This window comes from Tursiops truncatus, chromosome 7 (genome assembly GCF_011762595.2).
Source record: "Tursiops truncatus isolate mTurTru1 chromosome 7, mTurTru1.mat.Y, whole genome shotgun sequence".
NCBI classification, from domain to species: domain Eukaryota; kingdom Metazoa; phylum Chordata; class Mammalia; order Artiodactyla; family Delphinidae; genus Tursiops; species Tursiops truncatus.
The window spans coordinates 83,459,653-83,485,513 of record NC_047040.1 but is presented as its reverse complement, the minus strand read 5'-3'; the positions used below and the strand labels follow the sequence as shown (position 1 = coordinate 83,485,513).

General features: G+C 34.0%; 1 long non-coding RNA gene across 1 annotated transcript; it reads left to right on the top strand.

Annotated features, from left to right (window-relative positions):
* Positions 1–25,861, top strand: LOC141279200 (uncharacterized). The gene is made up of 3 exons (XR_012333129.1): positions 1–5,537; positions 16,715–16,785; positions 21,512–25,861. It is a non-coding gene; the product is annotated as an uncharacterized lncRNA (long non-coding RNA).

Here is a 25,861-nt window from a genome sequence, read left to right as displayed (position 1 = left end):
CGGACGCACAGGCTCAGTGGCCATGGCTCACGGGCCCATCTGCTCTGCGGCATGTGGGATCTTCCTGGACCGGGACACGAACCTGTGTTCCCTGCCTCGGCAGGCGGACTCTCAACCACTGAGCCACCAGGGAAGCCCTGTACTTTGTTATTTTAACTATATTTCTAGGATTGCTATAGAAGTAGAAAATATTTATGTTGTTATGAGTTATACTTTGTCTATGATAATTCATATGAGTGAGTGGTGTGTGGTTACCAGAAAACAATAGTTAATATTTATGGTAAGAGTTTGGCATGTATTACCTCATTTAATCTTTAAACCCTATAATGACAGCATTTTAAAAACTCATTTTAATATATATGGACACTTAGGGAAGAAAAATCACACAGTTCATACATGTTGCACCTAAAGTAATTCAAAATTATCCAAATATCTAGAGGATGGGATGGGAGATGTGAGTGAAGACATGCAAACTGAATGAGACTGCTTAATTCCTGTTGGAGTCCTAGAAGTCTCCCAACTTGACTTGTATTGTTGTTGTTGTATTTGGCTTGTTAGTTTCATTGTTTTAAAATTCCTGAACACTATACAATCATTTCTTGAAACTAATATGTCACTTGGTATTTTGAAGAGTCCACAATACAAAATTCTCTTTGTCTTCATAAGCAACACTGGAACAATCTATAGTGAACTTCTAGGTGACAGAAACCTTATGGGATGGTTAAAGGTCAAGGTCAATGTAGTTATGAATTTTTAGTTGAGTAACTTGAGACGAAGCAGGTCAACTGATTGGCCCAAATCTGAATTAGTAAGTAGCAGAGCTGTGACATTTTGTTACCCTATATTTCCTTGTACTATCTTGCTATTGATTCTTTGTATGGAAATGTTTGCTTTGAGGGTGGTAAACATAATGTCAGAGTCCTTTCTCTATGGCAGGAATTAAATTTTATAATCTCTTCCAAGCAAGGTGTTAAATTCCTGTTATTCCAAGCCCTCACCTGTGCATTAAATCCTCATGCAGAGACAGAATGTGAGAGTGCAGTACAGGCTTCCAAGGATACAATTAACCCTATTCCTATTTGTACTGCATGTCACATGGTCACATTAAAAGATTTTATTGTTTTGCAGATAAAGATTGTTTGAGGCATCCTATGTTCCTCTTGAATTATTCATGAAATATCATTATTTATTCATTAGTTCCTGAGCAATCTTGCTTAGTCCAAGTACCTATACTCTTTTGTTTCTTATATGAAGATGTGTTAGGATAATAGCTTTATATGAGATGTACAGTATTAAAGGGCAGCTTCTAACCATTTAACCTAGCATGGACATTTAGAGACAGAACACCTCACTGCTAAAGAATACACAAGAAAATTAAGATAGGGGATGCTAATCAGAAACAAAGTCAAATCATTTTACATTAATGGGCAATTGTTCAAATGCTAGTGTCTCACGATTAATAGTACTTATTTAGAATCTATCATCTGAGTCTCTGAAAGAACTCAAGAACTGAAAGAACTTAAAACACTAGTTTTGAACGAGTATTCAAAAGCCTTAGCTTAGAACGTATCTAAATGCTCTCAAATAATGCTTTATCAACCTGTTGATTTGGAAGTAGCAAAGGAATTCCCTGGGGAGAATATAAAGTAGAGTTTTATGAAGCATGATACACCAAGAAATGGTCTATGTGAATGATGAATTGAACAGTGAGAAGGAAGAGGATAAAAACAGAAATACAGAAAAAATGAGGTGGGAGGGGCTTCCAAAGGTTGTTTACGAGTTAGAAGATACCCCTGCTTGTGGGAATAGGAAGGACTTAAGAATGACTTACCCAAAACTAAGCAAATGAGATTATAGATGGAATACCCATATCATATATTTCCCAAACTAGTCCCTTTTAAGAGTGAAAGTGGGTTTCACTAGGACAAGAAACATAAACTAAGACTGTATTAAGTAAATCAGGGCATGTCATTATCCTAAATATAGAGGACTTAAGTGAATACTTATAACGAAAAGTATTTCCTGTTTATCATGCCACACTAGAATCTACTCAGCCCTTTGGGGATACTGCGAAATAATGCTCAGTAGAGTGTGTAAAAAGTCTAAAAAAGGATATATGTGAAATGACTGAAGGAACTCAAAACATTTAGCTTGTGTAAACAAAGGTATCAATAACTTATCATGATAGTTATTCTTAAGTAGTTGAAGGCATATCACATTATCTATGAGCAAGACTTACTTGGCCTATCTGCACAGAATAGAACTAGAACTAATGTGTGAGTGATGACTGGAATATAAAAAGAGTTTATGACATGGTATCATGTTTTAGGAAGTCTGGGTTTACCTAGGTTGGAATCACAACTTGGTTGTCAATTATTTAGAGGAAGTTAGAGAGTTCTTACCTCTGTGTCTCAGCTTTCTCATACTAAGGAATGACTTCTCTAAGGTTATGCATGTGGCCATCTCAGATTCCTCACTGCTAGTTGTGCAGGGAATGTTCTTATATAAAGAGAGATAGTTAGAGCATCAACCCCCATTCTTGGTTAACAAGATATCTCTGGGAGGTCTCGCTCTACTTTCAGTTATCATCACACCTCTTTAAAGTTGGACGTATTGCTCTTCCTTTCACATTTTATCCTACGTATAGGTACATAGTTCAGGTGATACAGGTTGCACATCTATACAAAACTCAAGTAAGGGGTAGATGTTAAAACAGGAAAAGGGAGTAACATGAACCAAGGCAATCCAGTTTTAGGAAACTGGATATAAGTTCAACTTGGAGTCTTACGGTAGAAAATTCATGACATGGCTTCATTGGGCAAGTGCCATCCATCTACCTCTGGCACTGGGCCCTTGCCCTCTAAGCTAAAGAAAGGGGCATTATTTGAACATATTATAAGGCAGAGTTTTACAAACTTTTCCAACTAAGTATCTCTGATAGAAAGAGCAAGAGAAATGCGGCTGTGTGTTTGTGTGCTCATACAAACTTTGGGGAAGGGTTACATGTGACAATGTGTGTGTTTATTTATGTGCTATCAGGCTGAAATGGTCTATCAAAAGCATAATATTCCTTTGGATTCTTACAATTTTCTTTAAAATCCTTAAAAATATTGCATGTACTCTATATCTACCTTATTTTCAAATAAATATAACAGTATAAAATGAGTACAAAAAAAGTTGATGCTGCAAGATGTGCAGTTTTTCCCAGGGAATCTCATATACTTTATATTCCTCATAACTTGCATAATATCTGCTTAGTAAGTTAGGGTTGCTGTAACAGAATACCATAGACTGGGTGGCTTATAAACTACAGTTTTCACAGCTCTGGCGGTTGAGAAGTCCAATATCCAGACACCAGCAGATTTGGTGTCTGGTGAGAGTTCACATCCTGGTTCACTGACAATCATTTTCTCACTGTGTCCTCACATGGTTGAGGCAGGAAGGAGCTCACTAGGGTCTCTTTTACAAGGGCCCTAAACTTATTCTTGAGGACCCCACGCTCATGACATAATCACCTCCTAAAGGCCCCACCTACAAATGCCATCACACTGCACATTAAAATTTAAGATATAAATTTGGGGAGGACACAAAGCATTCACTCTATAGCAATATCCCCAAGGTTTTGTTTTTAACTGTGCACTTATGAAACAGGCATGTGCATTAACAACTGAAGAGGGCAGAAAAATCCCCCAAATGACATAAGCAAATATATACATACCCAACTATCACTATAACTGTATTTTAGAATACTTTCATGGTGCTAAAATGAAACCTGTACCTCTTAGGTATCACTTCTCATTCCCACCTCCCACCAGCCCTAAGAAACTACTAATCTATTTTCAGCCACTATGAGTTTGTCTATTCTGGACATTTCATATATTTAAAAAAATCATACAATATGTAGTTATTTTTGACTGATTTCTTTCACTTGGCATAATGTTTTCAAGGTTCATCTAGGTTGTAGCATGTATCAGTACTTTAGACATTTTCATTGCTGAATAATATTCCATTGTATGACTATATCACACATTTTATTTATATATTCATCAGATGATCATCTGGGTTGTTTCCGTTTTACACAATTATGAATAATGTTGCTCTAAATATTCACATACAAGTTTTTACATGGAAATAAGCTTTTATTCTCTTGGGTATATATCAAGGAGTAGACTTGCTGAGTCATATGTTTCAAATTTAACATTTTGAAGAAATCACAAACTGTTTTCCAAAGCAACTGTCACGATATAAATTTCTATCAACAATGTATGAGAATCCCAATTTCCCCACATTCTCATGAATATGTGTTTTAAAGCATCTTTTTGAGAAGAGCCAACCTAGTGGGTGTAAAGTGGTATCTCATTGTGGTTTCGATTAGCACTTCCCCAAAGACTACTGATTTTGAGCATTTTTTCTTGTATTTATTGGTCATCTATATATCTTCTTTAGACAATACCTATTTAGATATTTTCCCCATTTTTACTTATCAGATATATAATTTGAACATATTTTTCCCACTTTGGATAGTTTTTTACTTTATTGATGATACTATTTAAAGCACAAAAGTTTTTATTTTGATAAAATCCAGTTTTTTTCCTTTGTCACTGTGCTTTTGGTTTTATATCTAACAAGACATCACCTAACCCAAGACAACAAATATTTACTTATATTATGTTTGCTTATAAGAGTTCTTACATTTATGTCTACAATCCATTGAGTTCACTTTTGTATATTGTGTGAGATAAGAGTCCAGCTCCATTCTTTTGCATGTAAATATACAGCCCCTTGCATTGATAAGCCTATTCTTTACCCACTGAATGATCTTGGCACTTTTACCAAAAATCATTTGACCATATATTTGACAGTTTATTTCTGGACCCTCTGTTCTATTCCATGGGTCTGTATGTCTGTCTTTATGCCAGTACCACAGTATTTTGATTATTGTAACTTTGTATTAAGTTTTGAAATTAGGAAATGTGAGACCTCCAACTTTGTTCTTGACTTTAAAGGTTGTCTTGGTTGTTTGGGGTCCCTTAAAATTCCATGTGAACTTTAGATGGAATTTTCTATTCCTGTAATAAACGATGTTGGGATTGGAATAAATCTATTCCATTAAATCTGTAGATCACTCTGGAGAGTACTGGCATCTTAACAACATAAAGTCTTCTAATCCATGAACAAAGGATGTGTTTCTATTTATTGGGGTCTTCTTTAAGTTTTTTCAACAACTTTTTGTAGCTTTTAGTGTACAAGTCTCTTGCTTTTTTGGGTTTTTGCTATATATATATTTTTATGTCATTGTAAATGGAATTGTTTCTGTAATTTCTTTCTTTCTTTTTTTTTTTTGCGGTACACGGGCCTCTCACTGCTATGGCCTCTCCCGTTGCGGAGCACAGGCTCCGGACGCGCAGGCTCAGCGGCCATGGCTCATGGGTCCAGCCACTCTGCAGCATGTGGGATCCTTCCGGACCGAGGCACGAACCCATGTCCCCTGCATCGGCAGGCAGACTTCTCAACCACTGCGCCACCAGGGAAGCCCTGTAATTTCTTTTTTATATTGTTCATTGAAGTATATAGAAATTGAACTGATTTCTAGGTGTGGATCTGTATCCTGAAACTGCTAAATTCATTTATTAGTTTTAATAGATTGGGGGAGAATCTTTAGGTTTTTGTACATAAAAGATCATGTTATCTGCAAACAGGTAATTTTACTTCTTTCTAATTATGATGCTTTTTATTTCTTTTCTTTCCCAATTTCTCTGGCTAGGAATTCCAGTATTATGTTGAATAAAAGTGGTGAAAGCAGTCATCCTTGTCTTATTCCAGGTTCTAGAGGAAAAACTTTCAGGTTTTCATCATTGAGTATGATATTAGCTCTGAGCTTTTATATATGGTCTTTATTAGATTAGTTAAAAATAAGAAAAAAAGTTTTTATTTTACCTTCTCTTATTCCTTCTGAAATGGTCTTCCTTATTTTATGCAGAACCGAGTTTCTAACCCATATTCTTTTCTGCCTCTCTAAAGAACTTCTTTTAACATTTCTTTGAAGGCAGGTACACTAGAAACAAATTTCCTCAATTTTTGTTTGAAAGAGTCTTTATTTCTCCTTAAGTTTTGAAGGATAATTTTGGGAATTCTTGGTTGGTGTTTTTTCTCTCAACCCTTTAAAAATTTTACTCCACTCTGCTCTTGCTTGAATGATTTCTGAGGTAAGTTGGATAGAATCCTATCTTTGCTCTTTTATAGGTAAGGTGCTTTGTTCCTCTGACTTCGTTCAGGACTTTTCCTTTCTCTTTAATTTTCTATATGTTGAGTATGGTGTGGCTAGATGTATTTTTATTTATTTATTTATTTTTGATGTTTATCCTGTCTGCTGTCCTCTGGAGCTTCCTGGGTCTGTGGTTTGGTGTCTGATATTAGTCTGAGGAAATTCTCAGTCATTATTATTTAAAATATTTGTTCTATTATTTTATATCTTTTCTCTGGTATTCCTATTACAAGTATATATACCTTGTGTAGTTGTACCATAGTTTTTGGATATTCTGTTCTATTCCTTTAAGTTCTTCGTTATCTTTTCTTTTCAGTTTTCAAGAGTTCTACTGACTCTAGCTCGGAGATTCTTTCCTCACCTGAGTCTAGTCTACTAATGAGTCCATCAAAGTCATTCTTAATTTGTGTTACAGTGTTTTTACCTATAGCATTTCATTTTGGCTCTTAGGATTTTTATCTTTCTGCTTACATTGCCCATATGCTCTTGTATATTGTGTACTTTATCAATTAGGAGCCCTTAGCACATTAATCATAGTTGTTTTAAATTACCCATCTGATAATTCTAATATTCCTGACATATCTGGATCTGATGCTTGTTCTGTCCCTTCAAATTATGTTTTTCTTTTTTTTTTGCCTTTTGGTAACCTTGTGATTTTTTTCTTGATAGCTGGACATGTTGTATTGGGTAAAAGAAAATTATATAAAGAGACCTTTAATAATCTGGGGGTAAGGTGTGGGGGTGGGGGAAGAGTTCTGTAGTCCTATGATTAGGTCTCATTCTTTTTGGTGAGCCCATGTCAGTGGACTGTGAACTTCGTAAGTGTTTCTCAGTCTCTATCGCCCACCTTAGGTGGAACAGGATGGATAGAGGAGTTGGGTATTCCCTTCTCCCATATAGAAGGCTAGAGTAGGATGGAGTTGAGTATTTTCATTCCTCCAAATCAATTAGTGTCTGATAATACCCCAACAGGTTAGTCTCTGATTAACTGGATTCCCATGAGGGCAGGCCTTATTTAGAAAAGTGCTGTGGTTTATTTCAAAATGCTTTTTTTCCTCTCCCCCTCCAGGAAGGACGAGGGGATTTTTCTCCAATATTTACTGTAGGAATCTGGTGAAGCTCTTGAAGATAAATCTCATAATAATGTGGGGACACCCTTATGATTGGTTTTTCCTGGAGTTTTTAACCCTCAGAGGTGTCCTCACTAAGCTTCTAGCAATTTGTCAATTCAGGTTTTCCTACCCTGGCACTGGCTCCCATGATAAAGCACTTAATTCTGTACTCTGGTAAGCCATGACTCCCTGTCCATCTTCTTTGCCCATGGTTTCCTTTAGCTCCTTGTGCACATTTAAGACAGTTGACTTAAAATTTTGTCTAGTATGTCCAATGTCTGGGCTTCCTCAGGGACACATTTCTGTCAATTTGTTTTTCTGTAAAATTTCCCCAGAGTTTCCTGTTGTTGATTGTTCAGTGCTGTCCTTTTGTCGTGACTTTTCTAAACAATTTTTCAAAGAATATATTCACTGCATTTGGCATTCACTAAAGTGTTTATTCCTTTAACTCAGTGGTTAGCCAGTGGCCAGGCAGAGATTTTCTTAAATGCTTGAAGCCAAAAAGAGAAAGAAAAGAATTCTACCCTTCCAATCAATCATAGCGTTGATACAAACTGGAACATCCCTTCAATGCTAAACAGGCTGTCTACAGCTTTGCCTTTTCTTGCACCTCCTGCTTGTTTGGAACCTGCAGATCAGTCAAGGGTGCCAGCCTAGAGGTATTCCTAGATCTCTTTATGCATGCGTCTGGTTCTGGGCATGAACGTTGTCCTCCCTCTTCCCATGGTGTATGTGAGGGCCTCTAAGCGCTTATTCCTAAAAAAAGAGACTTCCTCTTTTTGCCGCCTCCTTCCATGGTTTTGGGTCTACATCCGTCTTATTAAGTAGTCCTCTGATTGCTGTAAGTTTTGGATTAAATTTCAGAGTTCTGAAAAATCAATTATGTCCATCTTTGCCAGTTCATGGTTGTTTCAGTGGAGTTCCCTACTCTACGATATTTTGTGACATCATTCACAGTACTGTTTTTGATTTACTCTCTTGGGAAAGGGAGGGATCTGGATAGTCTTAGAGTATTCCATTTGACCTTCCCCACTATGATCACTCTTTCTCAACAGATCAGTGGCCCAATATAGGGTTACACTAACTGATAAGCACATAGGTTCTAATTAAGTTTTCAAGGATTGAGGAAATACCAGTATATAGGTGGTGGATCCAGTGGGTTTACTGGAAGGAGGACTTACTGCAGTCCAGTGTGAGTACTGGAAATAAATACTATATTTATTATCTACCTCCTATAGGTCCCCATTCTAGGGGAACTATGATAGTTCTTTGGGTATCCAGATAAAAATGTCACCTTAGAACATATGTTCAATAATCCTTGAAATGTCTGGACATTCCTCCTTTTCCAATGTATAGTTACCCAAATAAATGATAAGTACTGAGGCTCCTTTGGGTAAGAATGGGGTAATCATCATTTTATATACCTGCCATGGTGTTGCCGGGTCCTTCCTTCTACAGATCCAGTGGACTCTGCGTATGAAAACTGACTCATATTCAGAAACTGAGCAAAGGACCATGACTTTTAACTTAGGAGACTGATCTCACCCTCCTCATCCTCCATTCTTTTTTTTTTTTTTTTTTTTTTTTTTTTTTTGCGGTACGTGGGCCTTTCACTGTTGTGGCCTCTCCCGTTGCGGAGCACAGGCTCCGGACGCGCAGGCTCAGCGGCCATGGCTCACGGGCCCAGCCGCTCCGCGGCACGTGGGATCTTCCCGGACCGGGACACGAACCCGTATCTCTTGCATCGGCAGGCGGACTCTCAACCACTGCACCACCAGGGAAGCCCTTTTGTTTTGTTTTATTGATCAAAGATATTAAGCAACACTCTTGTTGGACACCTATCACTTTATTCCCTAGATGTTCTATGATCCTTTTCCATAAAGATGTCTCTACAATCTTTCCGGTCTTTATGGTAATTGTGTCCTCTTGACTCTTCGTATTTAAGCACAATTACTTCCCCTCTATTACTTTGTTATCATGGATGTTAACAAGCACAGCTTTATCTGACTGCCTTTCCAACTATCCTCGCCTGCAGAGGAGAACCATCAACAAACTTATCAGTGATGCAGGTGCCTCTATTATCAGCATATTCCTTATGAATTCCTTAGTGAACGTTGCATCCACTCAGTCCTCCCATTGAACATAATTTTTGGTGAATCTTCTGCCCTTACATAATATAGTCATTCTAGCATTTCCACCTACCCCAGCCTATTATTTTTTCTACCATCTCTCAGGGTAACATAGACATTTCCACTTCACTGAAAGCTGACCATTATTTTTCCAAGATTCTAAGAGCAACCCAAATGGCAAGTTTGACCCCATCCTGTGGGGTTTTTCTCAATGTGCTAAATTCTGTGTCCTGAAAAAGTGTCCCTAATTCAATGAAATCTTGCTGATCTAATCTTATATTCTGATCCTCTTGGTCAAGTAGCCTTGAAGAACCAGTCTTAGGAGGACTTTCTTCATCCCTGTCAATACATGCCACGTAAACCTTGCAATTATTTAGAGTTATAATCTCTATCCTCCCTTATCAAGCCCAGCACATCCTCAAGGCAAATTATGCTGCGATTTAACCCTAGGTTGTTGTTTTTTTTTGGCCTGGCAGCAATGAGAGCAGGTAGGAACAGCTCCTGAGGGGCCACCTTTTGTCTGTGGGAGAGAGACTTCTGCAGAATCTTCCAGCACAGCTAGATGCTACATCATTTTTTTAAAAGGATGGACCATTTCTGGAAGCCTGAAAAGTCCAGGCAAGTTGCAGAGTCAATATCCTTGGGGATATCCCAACTTGTATCTCCTTATCATATTTCAGGATATCAGATTCGTCTCACCCTTCACATAACAGATCTGCTTTGCTGAGCAGTCAAATGTCTTTAGAGTGCTTGAGCTCTTACAATTAGGTCTTCAGTCTGCTGCTCATCTGTGTCAGCCCTTCCAGTGCTGGAGATAATGCCTTCTGTGATTCTTACATTAACTGCTTGTTAAGAGGTCTCAGTCTTTCATTATCCTCTACAGGGCTTAAATACATCACAGCAGTAACCAGCCAACTCTGCTGTCTTTGTAGGCATTGTTACTCCTATATATTTCAACTTTCCACACTTTATACCTACCACTGTATTCCCTCTATGGAGAAAATTTCCCAGATTACTGTTGGTAAAATTTTCAGCAACTGAAGCACCACATTTTTCTAAGTAAACTGCATGCCCTGCCTACCAACCAAATTGCCATCCTGCCTGTGAATGAGTCATTCCCAAATCCCAATCTTGTAGCCTCCTTTCTCAGACTATCCCAGTAGCAGTACCATTTTTATTAAATTTAGGTCTTCCAAGAAGCAGGCATCAAGATGGGATTAAACATACAAGAATTTCAATAGGGGAAATGTCTGTGAGAGAAAACAAGGATGAAAATAGGAAAGGCTGATCCTGAGTGAAGGAGATAGGGAAGGAAGGTTGGATGAAAGCATCATATAATACCAGGAAGTATAAGAATGGTTTGGCAAGAATTTCAGGGAGAGTTTGAGCCAAAGTCCACCATCAGAGGAGTCTCCTGTTTCCAAGATTGGTCCAGTGTTATGATTGTATCCCTGCTACACTAATCATTGGTTGGTAAGAACCTGTGGCCTATGTGAAGCCTGCGCTTGTTACAAATGAGGCAATGAATTTCAGAGTGCAACTCAACCTTTAGACAATATTGTTCCCTGGAAGTTGGAGGTCTGTAGGTATACTCATGGCTGCCACTCTATGTAAGATATCTTCAGTTCAAGTCTAGCAATTTATTTTTTAAATTGATCAGGTTGGATTTATCATAAAAGTATGAGCCTATTTAAATTCTAGATAATCTAGTAACATATCTAATTAAATTCAGATATTAAAGAAACAAGAAAAGAATTTCTGCTACCATTATTTAGTGTAACAAACACTGTAAGAAAAAAGAAAATGAATATATATGGAAAGAAATAATTACATGTCATTATTCATAGAGGATAAAATCATCTATATAGATTATTAGGTTAATAAGAAAATTTAGCAGTTTTCTATTAGGCCTACAATCAAAAATTAAACTTGTTCCTTCAGACAAAAAACAATTAGAAATTGTAATTGAAATGCATGGAGAATTTTCAAAGTAATATATAATAATAAGTAATAAATGCTAGAAAAATATTCAGAAATTTTATAGAAAAAATTTACAAATTTATTGAAAGATAAGAAGACCTACATAAGTGGAAAGAAAAACCATGTTCATGAATGGGAATTTTTCATATTTTTAACTTCCTCAAATTAATCTCTAAATTCAATGTAATTCCAAAAAAAATTACAATGGGAATTTTTTTATAAACTAACTTTAAATTTTATATAAAAAGAATAGGGTTATGAATCAATGAAACAAAGTTTGAAGGAAAATGAAAGTGAAGAAATTTTCTCTATAAGTTACAAATATATTTATAAATCTATAGTATGAAGAGAGTGTGGAATTTATGTAGAGATACATAAAGGGATCAATGAATCAGAACAGAACACCATACGTATATAGAAACTTTAAACATGAGCAATCTTCCACTCCTGGCTAAGAAACAGTACCAGGGAGTGGATTTATCCTCTGTGCCTAAAACAACCATAACACTGAAAAATTTATGAGAAAACTACTTTCAGACATTAGGCAGTGCAGGAAATTGATCACTGAGAAAGAGGAAACAAACAAGGTGAGCCCTTTGATTGTCTAAACTTACTGCCTGGAGAAAATATGTAAGTCACAGAGGCAGCAAAAAACAAAAACAAAAGCAGAAACCAAAGGAGACCCTAGTAGATCCTAGAAGTCTCCCTGACTTGAAGAAATAAAGTTGTGAGTCCTAAGCGACCAAAGCAGTCTGAGTTCATAGGTCAGAGGACCAGAAAGGAGAATGATACAAAAGATAAAGTTCTATAGGTCTATAGAAGGTCATTCTCAAGTCTTCAGCTGAGTACTGATTAGACTTTCTGAACAGAAATTTCCTGAGGTCCCAGAAATATACATCTAAAAAGATTAGAGGGAAAAAAATCCCTAGAGCTGGACAGAGACTAGAACTAGTTTGTGTTTTCCACCAACCAGAATGGAAAAACCTTGTAATTAATGAAAAACCAGGGAGTCAGGGAGTCTACTTAAGTATGGCTTAATAGTAAGTCAAATTTAGCCAAGGATATAGGCTTCCCTTATCTTGATCCTAACAGTAAACTTAAATAAAGGAACTTGAAAGGAGCAAAGTATTTTCAAGTAACTTAGCTGCATACCAAAAACAAAAGCTTAATAGTATTTGTAGGAATATGAAAATACCTGGCACCCAACAAGGTAAAGTTTACAATATTTAGAATCAAATAAAAAATTTCCAGGCATGCAAAGAAATAAAACAATATGACCCATAATAAAGAGAAGTTATTCAATAGAAATTAATTATTAGTTAAGAACATTAAAACAAAAAATATGAATTATATACTCCAAATGTTCAAGAAGTTAAAGATTGACCACGTTAAATTCAGACATAAAAGATATATAAAATATGACCAAATCAAATTTGTAGAGATGAAAAATGAATGAGATTAAAGAACACAGAGAATGAGATTAACAGCAGACTAGACTTGCAAGAGAAAAGATTAGTGAAACTGAAGATAAAGCAATGAAAAGTGTCCAAAATGAGACACAGATAAAAGGGACTGAAAATAAATGAACGGATCATAATGAGCTGTAGGACAACTTCAAGCAGCCTAATATACACATAATGAGCTTCCCAGAAGATAAGATAGAAATTGGGAAACAGCAAAAAGTATATGAAGTGGTTGCTTAGGGGCAGAATGGACAATGATGGTCTTGAGAGAGAGAGTACAAAGGGACATGAAGAATTTTGGGGAGACAGGTTCTTTTTCTTGATTGTAGTGATGATTTTATGAGTGCATATATATATATAAACTTATCAGTTTATACAATTTAAACATGTGCATTTTGTTACATTTCCTTAAAACCTTCATAAAACTGAAAACTTAGTGGCGAATAAATGGTCTAATGATTTTGGGAGAGCTTGTCATAAGGAAAATAAAGATTTACTCACTATGTTACATAGTATATGAAAATAAATACTAGACAAAAGATCTAAGATTTAAAGGTAAAATTTGAAACATCAAGAAAAAATGTTTTTATGACTACAAAATAGAGGTCAAGTTTTTAATAAGACCTAAATACTAAATACCGTAAGAGTGAAAGACTGATACATTGAGTTATATGAAATAAGGATATCCCATGCATCAAAAAACTTCACAAAAACATGAAAAGATAGATTGCATAAAAACTATTTACAATCCAGAGGATTACTATATAGAAGACAACTTCTGTCCAATTAATAAGACAAAGAAAACTTATTAGAAAAAATGATAAAATATTAAAATAGTTGATACACAGTAGAAGAAATTACATTCCCAATAAACATAAAAAAGACCCCTGCAACCTCACTAGTAATCAAGAAACTGTAAGTAAAAATGACAGTGAGAATGAATCTGTATTTTCAGTAAGTAACAAAATGTTAAAAATCCTGATGTTACACATTGTGAAAAGAATTTAGGATAACTATAACTGACACTATTGTACACTGCTAGTGGGAATGTAAATTGTTTAAACACTTTGCAAAGCAAATTGTTATTATCTATTAAAGTCAAACATTTATAATACTTACACTTTAACTAGAAATTCCACACTTAGTCTTTCACCATAGAGAAAATCTCATGCATTAATTACCAGAAGATACTTATTAAGAATGCTACTCCAGTAATATTTAGAATAGAGAAAAATTATAAAAACTCAATGTCCATCAGCAAAAACTGGATTTTAAAATTGAGTTCATATGTATAAAAAATGTTATATGATAGACAAACTAGATGAACCAGTTATGTATAACAACACAGAAGTCTCAAAAACATAACAATGAGTTCCCATAAACAAGTAACATAAGAATATGTAAGCAAAATAACAAATAAATAATAGTTTACATTTTTCCCTTTATTTTTCGAAAGATATTTTTGCTAGGTATAGAATTTTGAATTGACAGTTTTTTTTCATGTTGGTACTTTAAATATTCATTTATTGTCATTGGGTTTGCATAGTTTCTAAGAAGAAGTCAGCTGCATTTCTTATTTTCATTTTCTCTCTGGCTGCTTGCAAGGTGTTCCTTTTATCTTTTCCTTTTTTAAGCAATTTGAAAATTTGAATATTATGTTTCTAAGAGTGTGTATGTGTGTCTTCTTATTTATCCTGCTTGGGTTTCCCTGAGCTTCTCAGCTCTGTGTTTTAATACCTTTCATTATTGTTGGACATTTCTTAGCTACTATTTCTCAAACCTTTCTTCTTCCATGTTCTTTCTCTCCTTTCCTTGTGAGACTCTAATAACGTGTGTTAGACTATTTGATATTGTATTACAGCTGTGTATGCTTTTGTTTGTTTGTTTTTTCATCTCATTACAGTTTTTGGATGCTCTGTTTTTTCTTTGTGATTGTATTTTGATAATTTTATTGGTTAGTTTTCAATTTTGATTACCTTCCTCAGCTGTTTTGAGAGTGAGCTCTTTGAAGTCATTTTTCACTTTTGTTGCCTTTTCATTTCTATTTTTTTATTTAACTCTTTTTCTAGTTTTCAACTCTCTGTTGAATTCCCCATTTATTCCTTCATATTGCCCATTCTGTGAAATCCTTTAACATATCACTCATGGTTATTCAGTTCAATAATATCTGGATAATATCTGTCTGACTTTATAACTTTCTCTCTTCACAGTGGGTGAAGAAAATTTTTTAAATGTTTCTTCCTTTTTTTGTCTTGTAATTTTTATTAAATGTTAATGATAAGGTATAAAAAAGTAGAGAATGAAGAAAATAGTATTCATTCCTGCAATGGGCATATCTCTTCTACCAGGCTGTTGGTATGGGGTTTTAGCTGGTTTCTCTCTCTCTCTCTCTCTCTCTCTCTCTCTCTCTCTCTCTATCTTGCTATGATAACTTAAGGACACAACAGGCTTCAAATTTCTTTAGTGGTGAGATTCTATTGGTTGAACTTAGGGTGATGGCTCCAGAGTTAGAAGGATTTTCTCATTGTCCTTGCTCTATCCTCAGCTTTACCCTTAACTACATGCTGTGCCACAGATGTGGTCTCCCCACTCTCTTGTCCTCCCTCTGTTGATACATTTTGCTGCTGCTTGTTACTAGATAGGTTACTCAGCTGATGATGTGGGTCAGGACCTTTTATCTGTTACCCTCATTCAACCTGAGTCTAAGGCAGGCCATGTGTTCTTATGCTTTGAAAGGGTGGTTTTATACTTTGAAATATAAAACATAACACTATTTGCTGTTTGTTGACAAATACACATATTTTGATTTATATAGCCATAAGTGAGATAGATTAATACTAAATATAGGATTATAGTATACTTTTGCAGAAAGAGGATGGGGAATAAATTGGAGCAAGGAACACATAGATATCAATAATATGCATATGATTTCCTAACCTGGTTAGTTGTTAAAAGAATATTATTTTATTATTGTATTTTATATTTTATGTGAATATTGGGCACACATAATTTATGTTTAATAAGATAAAAATATCCCAAACTTAGCTTGAAATTTTATTCTAATTAGCTTTATTTTTCCTTTCTTCAATGATAGCCACCCATTATGCACCAGACATAATACTTCTTTACCAAGACCACTCAGATTTTTGTAATGTGACAATTAGTAGAACATAAATTTTAAAAAAATTAATCATCTGGAAGAATTATTTCTCTACAAATATTTATGATTTTATTAAACTGAGTTCTATTAATTGGGTAGGAGTCATAATCGCCACACAAAAAATGGGAAGCTATGACTAGCTGAAAGAACTATTTGGAACACAAAAACTAGACCAATTAAAGGCTATATATATTTAAAGAAGAATAGCCTTTAAAATCAGCCTTAGCCAGGTTAGAATCTCATATTGCTAGTTGCATAAACTTGGGCAAATTGAATAACGCTAAGCTCTTTTTTCCTCAAATATAAAATGAAGATAATATGCCTACCTTGGCAGAGGGATTAAATAAACAGGGTACTTATTTTAATTTGTACAGAATAAAAATGTGTTCTTAAAAATAAGAAACTACTTCTGTGATTTTAGGAATGTCACGTGCCTTTTATGTACCAGTTTCCGTTTTTCCAACTAACCATAATTGCTTTTACCACCTACCTACAGAATTAAAAAATAAGGATAAAGTAAGATAACATATAAAACTTGCTCAGAAAAGGTATGGTACTGTAAAAAATTAAGTTATTATAGTGACTGGGTGTTTGCTTTCTTTCAGACAATTTAGTACCAGAATGGAAAAGCACTAAATTGAGTGAGATTAGAGATTTACCATTCTTCAGTGATGAGGTAAGCACATAATAACATGTTTAGCAGTCCAAAGGAAACAGAGCTGTGAACAAAGTTTTAAAAATTAATGGTAACACACAAATCAGAAAAATAGCAAAATAACATAAATTTGGGGTTTTATTGCTTTTCTTGGCTTTTCTTTTCAATATCATGATTTTACTTTTTGCAAACAGGATTAATATCTTTTTAATTGGAATGACAGTATGATGTGTAAACAGGTCTATAATAAATATAAACCATGGATCAGACGATCATGTGTATGGAATTGTGAAACATAGTATGGACAACTCAAATATACTGCAAACTTAAACATTTTTGAGCATCAGAAAAAGTTTTGACTGTATGGAATCAGTAATAGATTTATTTTAGAAGTAGTATAGATATACATCCTCCACACTTTTAATAAATTAATACTTAATAAAATTTGTGATAATTTTTACACCTTATTCTACCATATTTAGTCCCAAAATTATTTGAAATCTATCCTACAAGACTTTTTTCCTTTTTCCTACTTAAAAGACTGAAATTGTTCTTACAAATCCAAATTAGTGTGTTTACAGAATTTATATAGTTTGTTTGCCTTGCTTTGATGTTTGGCAGTTGTCCATAAGTAGCTATTCTGACTAAGCTCAATTCTATTCCATCTAAGATTTATAATGGTGGTGCTGAAAGAGTTTCATGAGGCACATAGAGAGAATTGTTTTCCTTTTCTTAAAGTTGAAAAAAATCAAGACACACTTGCGATTTCACAAGATGATAGTATTGGTCATAACATGAGCTCATAGCTTCTCCTAAATGCAAACAATACATGCAATGACTGACATGGATACCATTTTTTAAAGAAGAGATAACATTTGATTGAACCTTGGATCAGATTTCAAACCAATCTGATTTATTCCACTGCAGAAAAACCCTGACTCTTGACGGGAAGAATTTAGTTTAATTATCTACCACTTATGTCAGGGGAAAATTATTATGAAAAATACGAACCTGTTTCTAAAGTTCACCATGAGGCTACAGTTGTAACAGGAAGAAAGCATTAGTGATTTGAAGCTCAACTTACTTAGTTTTCACTTATGGTGGGAATGTGTGCTGAAAGTTGAGACATTTGTTACCCTTTCAGCAAAATAACTGAGGTGCTGGCTTTTTGACCCTATTTGGGTACCCATAGATGGAAAGAAGAAAAGGGATTTCAAATCAGAATCCCAACGTGTGAGTATGTTTTTCTCCTTTCCCTTTTTGGTTCACGGCTCTCAGGCATCAAAAGCATAAGGTATCTTGGCCTCTTCTTTTCACAGCTTGAAAGTCAGTAAAGCTTTCAACAATCTCCTGTCCTTAATTGCTTTCTTTTCCATATTTATTATATATAATTTTTCCCAAGCCCCAAAACAGCCATTAAAATTCACCATCAGCTACCCAGTTATAGAAGTAGCACAGAAAAGAGCTGAAGAGAGCTATTAGTCATTGGCACAGAGCCAGGAATTCAAGCCTGATTTTCTACTTCTATTTCTTGAATTTAAGAGAATATGTCCCAAAGTAATTGCAGCTTAAGAGAAACTCTCAAGCCACACCATATATGTGTGTACAAGGAGAGAAAGAAATACAGGTGAAATGGATTAAAAACTACCTTGATTCTCAAAGTTTAAGACCCTTCAACAAAATGGATGAAATTTCAAGCTCCTTTGTCCTTTCACACTAAAGTTTCACAGTGTTGCAGGGTTTGTCCGCACTTGCTACAGAACAGGTTAAACCCAATGATTCAAAGTAAATTCTTTAGCCATCTTCAAGTTGGCTAAATAGCAGCTCTTTTAAATCAGATGAATACCCAGTAATCTATACCATCCCTGGAGCATGAGACAAAATGGTACTAAGGTTGACAGAGGGTCCCTTAAATATTCCTCAACTTTCCTAAAGATCTGTGGTTCTGCAACAAACTTGGCTCTATTTCCTGTCAAATTTTTGCTTGTCTTTTTTAGTGCTGAATTTATATTTCCTCAAAATATGCATCATTTGGACTCCCCTGTCTCTGACGTCCATTTGTTCTAGAGCATCATATGCCAGACATGATCATTTGTGTTTTATTTTGCTGTATGTGTATGTACATTGTATTGGCCCTTCCACTACCTACCAAGTATAACACTATCTTGAACATAAGAGAAATAAGGTACTTCTAAACTCTGTGCATTTATGGATATTTTCCATGTTTTAGAAACAGTGTGATAATATTACTTGTTATAAGAAAAATAATTAATTCTAAACTAGGTATTTCTATATTAAGGATCAGTTACTTCCCCAGTGATCAGTGCTAGTCTATAAGAGATTTCAGGTTGCCTAATCCTCTGAGGATTGAACAATTTTCAGCCCGTATATACCAGCATCTAATCTGATCGTCAGTGTGTTTTTTCATACCAAGTGCTCAGTAATGTGATTAATCTCTTAGAAATACTCATATTTCTCTACTATTCCCAATCCCTGGGCAGCTATGGGAATTATTAGTGTATTACTTTGTTGTTGCAAATAGTCCTAGCCCATTTGACCCTAGATTGACTCAAAACCATGTATATTTGTTTAATGGGCACAGTACCAAACTGAGAGTTTTATTCAGTGTTTCATCCATATGGTGACATTCAAGAACAATTGGTAAATATCATGAAAGAGAAAATCAAGCAAAAACATAGAACATTATCAAGTAGACCAGTTTTTAAATTTATCCCCCAAATAGGTCCAAATTTTATACTCCAGGGAATATAACTTAATCACATATAATTACTGAGGCACAACTACTCATGTCTCCCCACATGACATATGGAACATATGAAAGACTGCTAGTTTAGTGGCAATCTGGCCTCTTGTTTCTGAGCTATAACCTTAGAGGTCATTCTGTAAGATTTTCATACTCTAGGTAACATGCTTTATTCTTCTTATATGATATTAGGGCTGGATTTTCCAGTAGAGTATATAAACTACAACATTTTTAAAAGAAGAACAAAAATCTACATACAGTAGGGGAATTTTTTCCCAACTACTTTCTCAACATTAAATGTATGTTTTAACCCACTACAAAAACATTCAATTACTATATTGTATATCAGAAACTAATATAATATTGTAAATCAACTATACTTCAGTTAAATATATATATAATTGAAAGTCTAAATATTTCTTAATTAAAATATTTCTTTAATTGAAAATACTTCATTACGTGAAAAGAACTTAAATTTACAGAATACTTTCACATAATGAATCTGTCACTTGATAATAAAAAAGAAGCAGGAGACCAATTTGATGAACACAAATCCATGCATACAGAATGATGTTAAAGCTTATTTTTCCTTAAAAATTATGGCTAAAAAGTAAATCTTTCTACTCTAGTTAAGAAGTCATTATAATAAATTGTTAAATTTAACTGTTCTCTGTAAAGATTTCATTTAAAAAATTTTTAAATAATTGTCAAAAATGAAATTAACCCAGTTAACCATATAGAACAAATCTACCAAGACCAAGTAATGTCTCATTCAAAGTCTGAATTTATGTTTTCCTCAGGTGCTGTAAGACATCTCCAATATGTATATTTCATTGCTTCCCACAAAGCTATATTATACATTTAAAAGACTAAAGCAGCTAAATTCTAGTTTTGTTGTTTTACGTGACGTATTTCAAGCACGTGCTTTGAAGTGACAGCTTGGGGTAGAGTGAAAAGAAATTAGAACAATTCCCTGGAACCAACATTTGTTTTGTATTCTAATCCCAGTTATAAAGTTAATGAGTCTTCTTAGGGAATTGGAGTTCAAATAGTGGGTTAAAAGTTCACTGAAAGAACAAAGTTCAGGGGAAAATTCAAAGGCAGTCAAAAGAATAATGAAGAAGAAGAGAAGGTGAAATGGAAAAGTCTAAAGGGAAAGGATGCTCTGAAATATGTTACACACACTTAAGAACAAGACTAAAAATCTCCAAAAAGAACGGAAAATGAGGTCATTTACCATTGTTCTCCATGGCAAGCACTATTGATGGAGGTTGCTTAGATGAATATCAAAAGCTATTATTTTTATTCAAATGCCCTCTCATCTTAACATGAATAGTCACCTCCCCTTAATAACATTTTAAAATTAATTATATCAGTTCATTCAATTAAGGGGATGCACTGACCATTTCTTTGGTTTCACAGAGGACATGATGAAGATAAAACACTATAATTTATGTCTATGTATTCTTTACATAAAAAAATACACATGAGTTTTGGAAAATGTAAATTAATAAGCTACATTTTTAATTCTAAAATTAGCTATCAGCACAACTCCCTGCTCCTTAACTAGAAATAGTTTAATTGATTGTTCTCCTGGGTTGATACCGGCTCCTCCACTTTGGTTTGTCTTAATGGTGGATCTTGACTGCCTGAAGAAGGAGCAAAGGACAGTGCCAGGAGTACTGAATTCAGCCTTGTGTTAGAGTTAACTGGCCCCAACTTGTGTACAAATCCAGTCAAAGGAAATTAGCTACATGTGAGGAAGAGCTCTAAATTGTTGTGACTGATTTTGAAAAATAATTCATATTTCATATATCCCGATCTGTTACCTTCTTAAAAAGTGTGGTTGTACATTTTTTCCAATTATCTTGCTATTGTTCAAATATTCTAGTGCTTTCTTAAGGAACTGAGATAAAATTAATGCCAGAAACTATAGTCTAAGTGAATTGTGATAACGGGCATTATTTTTATTTCTTTTTTTAGATAAAGAGATTGATACTCCATGAGGTTAAAACCTGTGATTTCTCTACCTTATAATGCTGAGTAACTGGGGACAAAACAGCTATATGACAGAGAAAAAGGAGAAGAAAAAGTGATAAATGAGATCTGAAGAAATTTACAAATGAAGCTCTAGCATTTTGATTGTACTAAGTATTAAAATACCTATATTGAAGGTTAACCCTATCTAAACTTTGTAAAATTTGTATATCTTTAAAAAAAATCATCATTGCTATTTCATAGTCACACCTATTTAAGAATCAACTTGTTAGGAATTATACATTTTTATTGTATCTATAAGGTAAATATAACTTAAATTATCATGAAGTAAAGTAAAACACCCTGATTAATGTTTTCCCTCTTACACAGTGTATCATTTGTTTAAAATTCAGGTCAATATGCTTTATTCAGAAAACAGTGAATCTAATTTTAAAGTAGCATTATTTGCCTAACTTCCATGGACAATTTCCAATATTGTTCCTGCCCACTATAGATCCAGGACCATCAAAGATGCAATCCTGGGAGTATCTTCTGATTTTCTGATTTAAAAAAAAAACAAACAAAAAAGCTGTTTCCATATCATCTCTGCCTCTCTTATCCTTGTCTTATAAAGCAGTAGTTGCTGGGATTTTATTCCTGCATTTTAAGGAAAATGAGGTACTGAAATGTCTGTTTGCTTCCTCTGACAAATTAGTTTACTGTCTTCAGACTTTCTGAGTGGGCCCTCAATAAATACCGACCTGAAGTAAATTAAACTTCAACACATGGAATAATGTGTTTTCAGCAAATGAAAAAAAAAAAATCTGTAAATTTCAAGAGGGCACTGCATATAATGAAGTACCTTATGTGGACTTAAAGCAATAAGTGTAGCTATGGCAAAGACCTTCATCTAGGTATGAAGAAAGCAGTGAAATGTGATACTAAATTTTTAAGTTCAAATCTAGGAGGGCTTCAGTTCCAGGACACCAAGTCATTCAGAAACAACCTGGACATCAGCACACACAAAATAACCCACATGCCACCCAGAAATCTGAGTCACAATTTTTTAATATTTTATGATCTATAGATGTTATGAGAATGTTTTAACTAATTATGTAGAATTTTCAGAATATCACATTTTGGAAGATTTACAGAATACAATATGCACGCCATAGACACTAGGAAAAACTTGCATTAAATACTCTTTTCGCTGTTAGAAATTTATTATAAATGCCAAATGATATTTACCTATGCCCCTGAGTTTATTGATTATTATCCTGGTTATCTGCAAGCTAATTTTCACTGTAACAGAGATGGCCTCTTATCCCCCAATTCTCCAAATAACCAGAAATCTGGTCTTTGTAAGACAGAAAAATAAAACACATGACAGACATTAGGGAGGACTGTGAGATTCATTGATTCAGTATTTAAAAAATGGTTATTTACAGGTGTGGGCAAGTGTGGCCTAGAACCCATGTTCTTGTGATTTGGGTGACAGAGTCTTGCATTCATCTAAATTGCAGAGGTTAGCCTCTATTTACCTTAGTTTCTGCCTGATAGAAGTGTCCACTGCTTAGGAGAATCCAAGTGTACAGGACCAATATTTACTTCTGATGTGCTGAGAGGTGGGGAATTACAAAGCTTGTCCCAGATGAAAGCAATTTTCCAGACATTTAAACTCAGTGTTAAATTCTTTATATATGACTATCTTCAACTACTTGAATATTTCATCCTGTCAGTAAGGTTAAACACTTTGTTTTTTTTTTTTTTGGCTGTTCAAGTTTTAAGTTTACTTGGTCAATAAAATGACATTCAGATCCAATACAAGAATTATATTATTTCATGTAACATCATAATCAGAATTTAAATTTTATATTAAAGTAAACTAGGTTAGAAAAATATTTATTGTCAGAATAACTGAAGTATCCCAATAACTGTTAAACATTTTTCTAAGGATACATTTTTAACAAGTGAAAGTTTGGTATTCTGTAAAGTTTAACAAACTGGTTATTGACCATATGCAAAATACAGTATGATTTGTTTCAGAGAACTATTTCTTCAGTTTACTTAATTACCTAAATATCTATACATGTTTTTGGAGATGTGAGATTAACTAGATATCTACAGACTAAAATAAAAATGTGTGCAATAAGGAAGAAGTTAGCATGCCTTGTCTCTTAGCAATTTCTCTTGAATACCTACCTACAAGAGATGATCATTATCATTCATCAGTTTCTCAGTATGTACACCAATTTCAGATTCTCAATTTTGCCAGATAAATTTATAAAACTTACAAAAGGGAAGAGGAGGTTCCTGCATTGAGTAGAAAATTAGAATTAGAATTCTATTTAGCTTGCATATCCAGGGAAATTCACATTAATATGGAGAGAGATTCATTTGTGATATATGTTGTCATGGGTTTTAAAAGATACGTTTGAGGATGGAGTAAAGATTAAAATAGACCTCATATTTTACACTAAATGAAAGACATGTTTCCTAGTTATAGGCTACTATTAATTTCCTTGCTTCTGATATACCCAGAAGGAAACTACAATCTAAAGTAATGTTTTAAAAACTTCTATATCCAATATTAATGCAGTGAAGTAAGCTGAACACTCAATGTAAGGAAAGCTCACACCTACAAATATTGCTGAAACTCCAGTTAGTCAAGGAATCAAAGAAATTAAAGCATTTATACAGATTTTATTGAAAATAAATCACTATCATATACTCAAATATATGCATGATTTGTTCACGGAGATTATTTTTGATCCTCTGTAGATTTCTTTTTGTAGAGTATCTCCTGCCCTCTTTAGTCCAGATTTTATAACTACATTGAGGAAAGAGATCTAATTCTACAGCATAATTCTGACTTCAGCTTCTTCTATTACTTGGTGAAAATAGGTCATTATTAGCCATTTCTGGCAGGAACAGTTGACAGGAAACAGGACAGGAAATGATATAATGATTCCAGAATTGTATATTTCCCCTATGCCCTGCTGTTTGGGGAATGACCTTACAGTTAACCAGGAAATTGGGCGGTGGTACTGAACCTCACTCATACTATTGAACTTTTTTGTCCCTCGCTCTTCTTTACTTAAAAAAATAGATTAAAATTCTAGGACCAATAGACATAAAGAAAACAAAGAAAATATTTATCTGTTAAATTATATATATTTCTAGATTTTTGAGCAGACTATTCAAAGTAGACATTAATATCCAGTTAGCTAATAACAAATATAGCATATAAACCCCTTAAATATTAAAACAACAAACTTCTAAATGCTTTTATATTTATGGAGCTTATTTTCTCATGAAAATGCAACTTTGATGCCATTTATTATTAAATACATAGTTTTTTATTTACAGTTAAATCATTACATTTTAAAACTGCTTTTTAAGATGTGTGCTTTTATATGCCACACAATGATAAATTACATTAATATGTGTGTCCGTTGTTATTTTTTTCTCTAAGATAGACGATATCTCCTACATGAAATATGCCCAATAAAAATTACATACCTAAAACTCACACAAACACATAGGCACAAGGATACCTATTTAAAATATAGACTCCTCTATTTAAAATTGTATGCAAATGCAGTCAAATAAATTCCATTTATAATTTTTGTGCGGTATAAATTTACTTTATTTCTTTAAAAAGAGATATCCAATTCAGGACCTTACCTAAGATAATTAATTGCTCCACAAACAAAAGTGCAGACTCTAACACAGGAGGTCTGATGTTCACAGTGTGATCTAAACATTTTTTGTTACTCCAGCGTGGTATTAAGCCCTTTAAATATTTTAAAACACTTAACTATTTTATTTACATTCTTTTAGTCATTAACTTCAACCTGTTTTAAATTTATGTCACTGGAGAATTGAGAATAACAAAGCTGTACAAATTTAACAATTAGCCTTACTATGTAATTGCTCAGAATAAACATCCTGATTAGTCAAATCACTATTAAATTTTAATCAATGTGAGTGGGTGTTTCTATTTTTGATTGGGGATTTCACATGGATTTTCTAAGCAACTCCTTTTGTATGTGAAGTTGAGATGTTTTCTCTCTTCGTATTATGCCTAATGGATTGTGTCTCAGTTTTACATAATGCACTGTTAGTGAGTAGTCAATGACATTTTTCTTTCATATAAGCTTTCTCTTTATAATGCTAATGACACATTTTTCTTTTCTAAATGTATTTATTTTCTCTTGATGTTTAAATAAATAAAGGTATATATATAGAAATGTTCCAGTTTGTTATAATGATATTTTCAAGAAATAGAATTTAATTTCATGCAAATATTATTTGTGATTTTAGGTAAAAAAATGACTTTTAAAAAAGAACAAT